Source organism: Dipodomys merriami, unplaced genomic scaffold (genome assembly GCF_024711535.1).
Source record: "Dipodomys merriami isolate MVZ:Mamm:240054 unplaced genomic scaffold, mDipMer1.0.p SCAF_1888, whole genome shotgun sequence".
Classification (NCBI taxonomy): domain Eukaryota; kingdom Metazoa; phylum Chordata; class Mammalia; order Rodentia; family Heteromyidae; genus Dipodomys; species Dipodomys merriami.
In genome coordinates, this window is record NW_027203257.1 from 1 (window position 1) to 9,766 (window position 9,766).

The 9,766-nt window shown below is 38.2% G+C and overlaps 1 long non-coding RNA gene across 1 annotated transcript; it reads right to left on the bottom strand.

The window, feature by feature from the left end:
• Positions 1-3,202: 3,202 nt before the first annotated feature.
• LOC138830324 (uncharacterized) lies at positions 3,203-9,477 on the bottom strand. Its single transcript, XR_011372989.1, has 3 exons — positions 9,194-9,477; positions 5,473-5,583; positions 3,203-3,331 (listed from the first exon to the last, which is right to left on the bottom strand). It is a non-coding gene; the product is annotated as an uncharacterized lncRNA (long non-coding RNA).
• Positions 9,478-9,766: the final 289 nt, after the last annotated feature.

The window sequence follows — 9,766 nt, forward strand, 5'->3', positions numbered from 1 at the left end:
TGACAATGCTCCTATGTCCTATGTCTCTGTCCTTCTCTTAGCTCTTGCTTGATTTCCAACTAATCACAGATTCTTGGCTTCAAGTCTAGTGAAATTGAAGGACTATAAGTCCTTCCCCACTGCTACATCTTCATGGTTTGTTTCTCTTTTAAAACTCTTTTATTTGGATGTGGAATTTATTTTCATGTCTTCATTCAATCCATTCTAAATTGTAGTGAGCTAAATAGGCTCTAAAATCACTTTAGGTAGCAAAAATATTAAGACAATATATCAAAAAGTTTGGTCTCCCTCCACTGCTGAAGCCAATATGCTTAGCTAGGGCTTCTAAGAACGCGTTTTCTTGACTTTTCAATTTGCTCAATTCTTTTCTGATCCCAAAACTTTTTGGCTTATGTAATAAGAGAAGTCTTCACTATCTCAAGTTAATAAGGATATTATATTTTTGAGCTACTAAGAAATGTGAAATCATTGGTTTCAAGTATCCAATCAGGTTTTTTTCTGTAGTTCAGTGCTTCACATGCAAAGACATTGTAGAACGTATTACAAACATTTTTGAGTACACTTTTTCCCTAAATATTTTGACCCAAATTATCTTTTTCAGAGAATTACTGTTTTGTAATTAAATCAATACACAAATTTTGATTTTTTTTAAGAACGTTGAATTTAAATTCCACTACAACCTTGTTTCACACAGTGAGTAGATTTCCTGGGTAAGGACAATTCTCAAGGGAACCTACAGGACTTATAACAAGGGTTCTGAGGTTTGTTTGTTTAGTATGAACATGAGCCATCTTCACCCACTTTGCTCCCTCTCAGTTAAGTCTCCATTGATTATTTTGCATGAAAGCTTATTTTCCCAAGAAATTTTAAATTTTCATAATAGGCTAAGTTGTTAAAAAGTTTGAACAAATTAAAATTTACCTGTCAGTTTTGGGGGGTGTGCAGTCGTGGGGCCTGAACTCTGGGCCTGGGCGCTGTAGCTCAGCTCTTCAGCTCAAGGCTAGCGCTCTACCACCTGAGCCACAGCACCACTTCCGGCTTTTTTTCTTTTTGCTTATGTGGTGCTGAGGAATCGAACCCAGGGCCTCAGGCATGCAAGGCAAGCGCTCTTACCACTGAGCCACCTTCCCAGCCAAACCTGTCATAATTTTAAAACTCTTGTGAAATTCCTTTATTAGAACCACCAGTTCATCAATCCTAACTCCACCTTTAATATCAAAAACAGTTAACATGTTGTTTTCATGATATAGTGTCCATGAAACTACTATTTTCCAGTGGCTTTGTTATGCATATATATAACCTTATAATCTTATGATAAGCAAAATGAACTCCAAGATATGGAAACAGAGAGTATTATTTGCGATTGTTGTTTTTAATGTACTATGTGATTTCCATTTTCTTTTGGGGTTTTCCCCTATGCTTTTTTCCCTGCTGTATTTGATTTTGGTAGCCTGTGTATTGTGTATATATTTACCTTAATTAGGGAAGGGAAGAGGAACTACAAAATGGTGAGACAAAGGACAAAGGCAAACCAATGCAATAGCAATACTCACAAGACAATATGTTGGAAATGTACATTACAACTTGTGAGGGGTACTGGGGTGAAGGAAAACTGTGAAGAAAATGAGGGAAGGGGTAACAAGTTTGAAAAGTTATGTATTCACTACCTTAAAATTACTGTAACCACACTGTACATCACTTTGACAATAAAATTAAATTTAAAAAATAAGCTGCATGAAATAAAATTTCACTGTATTGGTAAAGTACATAGTACTCTTTATGTAGTAACTTTTTAAAATTCCATACTTTTGGTGTCTAATTTGAATTAATTACCCCTTTTTAATCAGAGGACCATCAACTTGAATGCTATCGGACTAGACAATATTTTCACAATATACTTACCAATATTTTGAAAAAAGAATAAATATAGTACTTTCTCATACTAAAAGCGAAAACAGTTTAATTCTATGGAAACAAATAACTTGTAAAAGTAAATAAGTTGTTAAGAAGACAGAATATATGTGTTCGTCAACATTCCAATGACTAGTAATTACTCATTTTCAAATTCTGAAGATTCCATACCTGAGAGATTCAAAACAATACCGGCTTGCATGTTATGTAATTTTGCAATAGATGCATTTTCCAATTGGGTGTTACAGATTGAGAGACAACAGAAAAATAACCATGTTCTGGTAGAGGATAAAACTATGTAGCATCGGTAATAATGAATTCTTCAAGAGTAAGCAATTGTTTATCACAATAAGCTATTATTTTTATGACCACCAATACCAATATTTATGATATAGAGTCATCCTAGCCCAAAATTCTCCAACTTTTAGGGTGCATCTCAAACTTCCCTTAATTCATATGATGAATAGCTTATCTCTATTGTGAAAAAATACAGCTCTGCTAATGTGATGCGATTCATGTTCTGGTAAGAACACCACAATAAACTGGGTTGCATCATTTTCCCCCCACTGGTATTTTTAAGATCAGAACATTTGCAAATATTACTTATATTTATAATTTTTAGCTATCATATAAATTCTGGATGCTAAGATTGGAAGATTATAGTTGAAAGCCCACCCAGGCAAGAATATTCCCTAGATTCTTATCTCCAATAAACTTCTCAGCAAAACCCAGATGCAAGTGGCACTGAGGTTGAAGTGGTAGGGCACGAGCCTTGAGCATAAACAGGCTCAGAGACAGTGTCCAGGCCCAGAGTAAAAGCCCTAGGACAAACCAATAAAACAAAAACAAAAATAAAATCAAACCCCAAACGTAACATTTTTCTCAGTGTATACAGTAGCAAATAATTAAGGAAATTGCTTCCTGTGTTACATACAGGTAGAAGAAAGAAGATGTCACACGATTATGCTCTTCATACCATGTTATACCAAAGATTCCAAAAATTTCTCTTATTCTAAATTTATAAATTAATGTCATCAATTTGTTGGCAACTCTGTCTACAACATTCACATTATCATTTCATACATGAACTGTTGGAATTATCTATTTACTAAGTTTTTGAAAGAATATTCTAGGCACATAGAATGCAAAATCATTTGTGAATGTCAATTAAACCCTCTACTTAAAAACAATTTTGTAGAATCCTATAGAATATAAAATTACAAACAAAACCAAAATATTTTAAATCTAAATTCTAATTTAGCAAGATCTTCAAAATCCTTCATTAGATGAACTTTGCTATTTTTCCAAGCTTAAGCTTGTGTAATTCTTCATCATTTCTTTGGGTTACAACAGAATGATGATAACTTATTTTTTCAAATTTTGGATGGGAATCATGAGTCATTTTGCATCTAGGAATGTTCTGTAATGAAGAGAGAATTTAAAACACAAGTGAGGATTAAGTATGAGTTGCATTTCAACAGGAAATTTGACTTCTCAAAACATAATGACAAAATTAGCCCAAATGTCCAACTATGTATTCCTTTCTTGTTTGTTTTGTTTTATTAAGACAAAATTATACACCTTGGTCCAGGGAAGGTATCACTATGAAATTCCATTATCTAATCTCCTGTCTTAATCTCAGTGCTAGAATTCTAAGCTTGTATCACATTGCCCTGCCATAGTTTCTTTTTTTATTTTATCTAGATATAGACTACGAATTCTGAACTTCTCCAGTGATATTATACACCAGAGTGACTGCTTAGACTTTATCTACTATTTTCAAAGATGTTCTAACATTTGATACAGGATATGAACATTTTCAAATGCACCGGCCAGATCTCTGATTCATTCCTCCATGGATCTGATCCCTTTAATAATGATTATTGATTTTTACTATCTCTGATCCCTACCAATGTAATATTCTCAAACTTATTTGAAGGAAGTTCATTTGAGGACTTTCAAATATTAAAAATTATCACTTGATTCTAGTCTTGTTCAGGACATATATTTATTGTTTTGTAACTTTTCTACACATTCTGAGAGTTGTTTCATTTGTGTATTTGTGTGTACATATATAAGTGCCTCTGGGTGTATGTGTATGTCTGTATGTATATATGCAAAAGCCTCAAGCTTTTATTCAGCAATCTTGCTCATGACTGATATTCCATCAATTGAGCCATTCTTCCAATCCAGATTTTGACTGCTTAATTTTATATACTGTTGCAAAGAGTGTTCTGCCCAGGCTGGATGCCAATAGAACTTCCCAGACTCCTTTACATTCTTAGGTTTTATTTCTCCAGGAGTATCAACTTTTAAACGACAAACATTTTTGTGAGAGTAATGTCTAAGCTGTAGCCCATATTTTTAACTCAAGAATTCTTTTTTTTTTGTTGTTTTGGTGGGGTGTCTGGTCATGGTGCCTGAACTCTTGTCCTGGGCTCTGTCCCTCAGCAATTCAGCTCACGGCTAGCCCTCTACCACTTGAGTCACAGCACCAATTTTGTCTTTTTTCTTTTTTGCTTAAGTGGTACTGAGGAATCGAACCAAGGGCCTCATGCATGCGAGGCAAGCTCTGTACCTCTGAGATACCTTTCATCCCTAACTAAAGAATTCTTATAAAGATAGATGAACAGACACATTACACATCTTGAGTGTACACTGTTAGGAATGTGATCGTAAGCTGGGTCATGGTGAGATATGAGGATTGAGGTTCAAAGCCAGCCCCGGTAGGAAACTCCCAGAGACTCTTGTCTCAAATTAACTAAAAGAAAACTGGAATTGGCACTGTGGATCAAGTAGTAGAGCATTAGCTTGAGCTCAATAGCAGAGACACAGCTCGCAGGCCCAGAGTTCAAGTCCCAAGATCACCGCCAACATATATATATATATATATATATATATATATATATATATATGTGTGTGTGTGTGTGTGTGTGTGTGTGTGTGTGTTTGTGTCTGTGTGTCTGTGTGTCTGTGTGTGTGTGTAAAGAAAAAAAAGAAATGAGATCTTAGGCACCAGTTTATTGCTAGCATAATCCCTGCTCTCACAAGATGGACATTTTTCCAGTTAAATCCATGCTTTTATATCTGACTTGCATTGAAAACAGAATTATTCTTCCATTGTACTTTCTACAAAGTTGCATGATTAGCAAGCATGATTTAGAATGGGAGTGGCCTCATACTTCATGTTCCACATAGGAGTCTTGCTTTCTGTATATCACTCTCATAAATCTACATACTGGATTTGGCTTTATTGTTTCAATGTTGCTTATTTGTAGTCTTCTATACTGTATGGAACCCTTATACTTAAACACAGAACTTCTCTTTCTCCTATTATTGCTATTGTTTCCCTACTGTTAGCTCATGCATACTTGGGAAATAATGAACAGCACGTACAGTCACAAAAAGAATGTTCTGAAAACCTTCTTCCTATTTAAAATTCGCCTTAACTTACAGAGAACTTACAAAGTTTGAACTCAATGTACTCATGTATAATATATTTATAAGCAATATAAATTTCATATTTTCTCTTTACTAAATTTTCTCTGAAATACGTTTTACCTCAGGTCCATAGGTGTTCTAGTCTTCTTGCAGTGAAGCCAGAAAACATTCAGTATACCTCAAGCAGCACCATCGATTGTTACTGGAAGTAACTGTTACTGGATGTGGAAACTGACCCCAGGAGAGGAATGGAACATAGAGGAAAAACAAAGTTCAAGTTACCTTGTGCTTTCCTTTTTACTGTACAAAAAAGTATCCCAAGTCTTGAAGGAAACTCTGTCCCTGGCTTTTTGAGTGTGTTCTTTACTCATATAATTTTTTTCTGTAAACTTCTAGTTCATAGTGTTACAAAAAGAAATAATGTACCATTTGAAGGCCAGTATAAAACAAAAGGAAATAACATTGTTTTAAAAGTGTTCTCCTGCAAAGTAACAAAGACATAGAGGTTTTAAAGTGTCTTATAGATGGATATTTCTCCCCTGAGATGATTCTCGATGCAGAAGTCAGTTATCAATTCCTTTGGTCTGGTTCTGAGTTCTCCAGAGCAACAAGGATTCCAAAAAAGCAGGATCCAGTCAATATGATCAGCAAAGGAAGCCTCTACTCTGACCAGTTCACCTTTAAGTAGGGCCCCAAAGATAAATCTGGGATTTTTATTTGCTTGTTTGTTTAGTTTGTGCTAGTCCTGAGCCTTGAACCCAGAGGCTGAATCCTGTCCCTGAACAGTTGTCTTTCCTGCCCACCTGCCCCCAAAGCTAGAAATCTACTGTTTGAGCCAAAACTCCACTTCTGGTTTTTTGGTGTTCAATTTGCGATAAGAGTTTGACATACTCTCCTGCCTGGTTTGGCTTTGAATTAAGATAGTAAGAAAGCTAAGTGACATCAACTGTATAGACTTCTCTTTTGAAACAAAAAATATTAGATGAAGTTTATTGTAAAGCTAGTATTTGACAATTTTTAAAGGAAGAGAATATGTCTAGCAAAGAAGCCATAACTTAAATAACTCAGCAAAAGTAGGTGCACTGAATCCTTTTGAAATTATTTTTTCTGCTTGGGAAGATTATTGATCTTGTCCTTCCTTTTGGGGAAACTTAAGGTAATATTTGCACTTTTTGTTGGTTGTGGGGCTTGAACTCTGATCCTGGGCACACTCGCACAGCTCTTCAGCTCAAATTGAGTGCTCTACCGCTTAAGCTACAGCACCACTTCCGGGTTTCAGGTGGTTAATTGAGGATAAGTGTCTCATGGACATTCCTGACCAGGCTGTCTTTGAACCACAATTCTCTGGTTTCCTGAATAGCTAGGATTCCAGGCGTGATCCACCAGCACCCAGCTCATATTTGCATTTATGTGCACTGAATGACACTATGTAGACAAATAACAGAAATTTGAATCAAATGATGGCATTGCAGCTTTTCAGAAAATTTGAGGTAACAATAAATATGTCCTCCTTTTCCATGTTGTTTCATTAATGACTCATGAGCTATGGGACCCTTAGTTAGCATTCTCTGCAGTCTGTGTAGGTGTATTTAGTATCAGGAAATGTTCATAGAGAAATATAGAAAGACTGAGATTTTTAGAAAGCAAAGAATTTAAGGTAAGAAAAAACAGCACAGAAGGAGATACATGTATTACACAGAGATTAAGAAGTAGCCTAAGAGATTTAGAATGCTAAAGGTAATGCGGAATAAGACTAGTTGATAACTATTTGTTCAATAACCAAAAATGGTTCTCTATAACGTTTCTGGTATACGTTAGTAACTATCATTTAGTCATTAATTCTGGAGTTATTCCTTCTCTTCTGTCACAACTGTTAATTTGCCTCTGCCGTTGTGGTGCCATGAATAACCAAAAAGATTTCCAAATCTCACTTACACTACCCTTCTCATTGTGATTAGCAGAGGCCATTCAAAAACCTGGAATCTTTGAATTTCCAGAATTAATCTTCACCTGACATCTAAGCACATTCAAGACATTAATTGCTCTGACCTAATGAACAAAACTTTTTTTCAACACAATATCCTAATATAAGAAAAAGTACATGAATTATGGACTATTGTCAGGTGTCAGTATGGCAGGAGCAATTACATATTCCAAGTATGGGTTCTTTATTTTTCATTTACTAATTAAATGTTTTTTGCTTTGGTTTTTTTTTTTTTTTTGCTTTTTTGCTCAAGGCAATCACTGTACCACTTGAGGCACAGCACCATTTCCAGTGTTTTTCTGTTTATGTGGTACTGAGGAATTGAATTCAGGGTTTCATGCATGCAAGGCAATCATCATATCATGAAGCCACATTCCCAGATCCCTAAATGATTTTCTTAAGTTTACATTTTCATTCAGTAACTATGTACCATAATATTGGCCAGGTGCTAGAAAATAATGTAGAAAAGAATACAATATAATAAATCCAGTAAGGCTAAATGGAAAATGAATAACCCTGACAGTCTTGCAAGGGCTCAGAGGGCTGATCTCATGGAGATGTATCAACATGCTGAACGAGACAGCTCCCTACCCACAGCCCAACTCCAGAATGAGTGGGCCATCTTGGGTTCCAGCTACCTGGGGACGTTGGCCCACCTCCTACAGCACCCATTCTACCCGTTCCTGAGAGCTACAGTGAGAGAGAGAAGAGAGAGAGAGAGAGAGAGAGAGAGAGAAGAGAGAGAGAGAGAGAGAGAGAGAGAGAGAGAGAGAGAGAGAGAGAGAGAGAGAGAGAGAGAGAGAGGGAGGGAGGGAGGGAGGGAGGGAGGAAGAGTGGGAGATAGGGAGAGAGGGAGAAAAGGAGAGAGGGAGAGAGAGAGAGAAAATCAGAATTACACTTGAATCAGGTGCCAGTGGCATAAAACTCTAATCCTAACTACACTGGAGGCTAAGATATGAGGATCATGGTTCATAGACAGCCCTGGAGGAACGTGTTTGAGAATCTTATCTCCAAAGAACCACCAGAAAACTGGAAGTGGCACTGTGGGATCAAGTGATAAAGCGCTAGCCTTGAGCTGAGGAGCTCGGGAACAATGCCCAATCCTAGAGTTCAAGAACCACGATTGAAAGAAGTGGACTTCCCACCACAAGAAGTGGACTGAATAGCACCCATTGTCCTAGGGAGCATGGTAGAGAAGTCAGGCCGAGCTTCCTGTGAACTTGAGGTCATAAGTAGGTCATCTGGCTTCTCTTTGCCTCGGATTCCCCAGCTGCAAAACTGAATAAAGTGAAGGATCCCCTTCCTTATTGGGATAGGGTAGTAATGAAAGAGAGCCATGTTTCGGTTCATAATCCCACACCTGTTGCACTATTAATAACAGGCCCCACCTGAGCCCTTTCTGGTATCTTCCTGTCATATGCTCACAGAATTGCCAAAACCTTATCTGAAGGCCATTCCCTCTCTTTTCCAGAGATCGCTCTGTATAAATCCCTTGTTTCCTCACAACTGTCCTGTGAGGAGACTGAGGTCCAATGGTTGAGGCCCCACCAAGAGCTTCACGTGTGGTCAAGAATCCGCTGCTATGGACTGAGTTTAGGATAATCCATGTTAAACGATGACTGAGCATGACACATGTCTATAATCCCAATTACAGAGGACGAGGCCTGGTGGAGCATACCTTTCACAGGAGGACCGGGATCCAGCCCAGCCTGAGCATATTTGTAGTTTCTATCTCAGAAATCCTCAAGACAGAAAGGTGGCTCATCAGCGCCATGGAGAGGAAACAAGCAGGGGGATCATGGTGCCCCCAGAGGGGTGTTTGACCCAGGGTAGGTTGTTGTTGGGACAGAAACTCACCTGTGCTGCAGGGAGAAGCTGTTGGCAGCTGCTCCAATTGGGGCAGCAGCGATGGCGCCAGCATTGTGGACACATGGGCCCAGAGCAGAAGACTAGGGGCAGGGACCAGGTCTGGGATTTAGGCCGGCTGGCAGCTACACATTGATTGAGGTTTGAAACCTGGCACTGCGTGAAGGGAGGGGAGGGGTCAGGTGGGGTGGGAGCATCAATTTTCTACTATACTCCAAAGTCACCTCGAGTTTCTTCCTCAGGACTCAGCCCCTTCTACCTTCCTGAACTGCTGGTAGTGGTGTAAACTAACAGAGGGAATCCCAGTGCTACCTGGCAGCATGGAATGTGGGCATGGCCACCATTCTTGTATCCCATTGGTCAGAAAGAAGCATGAAAGAATGGGGGTGTGGCCAGAATCCTGTGAAGCAAGCAGCATGGGCGGAGTCAAGATGACAGTGGTTCTCCCAGCCTTTTTCCCAGGAAATTCTGTCCAATTCAGTTGGAGAGAATAGGGTGACCTGCTTTAACTGGATGGCTACACAGATTGCTGTATAGTTCTGTTTTTTGCCAGTCCCAGACTTT